The 951-nt window shown below is 33.3% G+C and overlaps 1 protein-coding gene across 2 annotated transcripts in view; it reads right to left on the reverse strand.

Annotated features, from left to right (window-relative positions):
* Positions 1–930, reverse strand: part of LOC107007031 (probable methyltransferase PMT2) — a 7287-nt gene extending 6357 nt beyond the window's left edge. The window contains exon 1 of one of the 2 annotated variants that reach the window (XM_015205509.2): positions 691–930. The gene's annotated coding sequence lies outside the window, so the exon portion shown is untranslated. Of the gene's footprint in view, positions 1–321; positions 592–690 lie in introns of those variants that run through there. The other variant, XM_015205513.2, reaches the window with a different exon arrangement.
* Between the last annotated feature and the right edge of the window lie 21 nt (positions 931–951).

Here is a 951-nt window from a genome sequence, read left to right on the forward strand (position 1 = left end):
AAACTCCCCACCCACCCCCACCTCACACACACTTTCTTAATGACCTTCCAACTGTGCTCTATTTTGCTTTACAGTCCACAACAGAAACTTTTAGCCAAGAACTGATACATAGAGAAGACCCAAGAAAATGGGTCTTTAACTACACTTAGGAAACTATCAGTAGACCCCATAAAGATTTGAACTTTATACTGTAAATGGATTTGGAAAGTAAAAAATTCACTTGAAAAATGAACCAATCAAACATAACTGACAAGAAAGCTAGGAACTTTAAATTCAAGAACTCAAATGAAAGATCAGCTATAGAGGGTTGAATCACCATACAAATGGCATATTTTTTTCCAACACTTTCTTAATGACCTTCCAACTCTACTTTATTTTGCTTTACAGTCCACAACAGAAACTTGAAAAAAACAAGACCTGATACATAGAGCAGACCCAAGAAAATAGGTCTTTAACAGAAAACTTGAAAAAACAAGACCTGATACTTAGAGCAGACCCAATAAAATAGGTCTTTTAACTATAACCCTATATGAAAAGATTTGAACTTTATACAGTAAATTGGCTTAAAAGTGCAGTCTCACTAGAAAAATGAAGCAATAAAATCAAAAAGACAATTAAGATTGGAACTTTATAATTGAGAATTCAAATAATTGAATGAAACATTAGCTATAGAGAGTTGAATCAGCATACCAATGGCATGAAAAAAAAATTCAATACTTCCTTTTACTGGCTTTCCTGCTTTATTTTTGCTTTGTAAGTCCACAACTCATATACCTTTCAAATTAAATCAAGAACAGAAACACTGCAAAACCCCTAATTTGTTTTTTTTTTTCAAGGATATCTACAAGTATATACATCAAATTTACAACTCTCTGTGTCTCTCTTTACAAACTCTCAGTTTTTTTATTTTGTTTTTGTATTTGTGGTGGGGGGGGGGCTGGGGGTTTGGGG

Source organism: Solanum pennellii, chromosome 1 (assembly GCF_001406875.1).
Source record: "Solanum pennellii chromosome 1, SPENNV200".
Lineage (NCBI taxonomy): Eukaryota > Viridiplantae > Streptophyta > Magnoliopsida > Solanales > Solanaceae > Solanum > Solanum pennellii.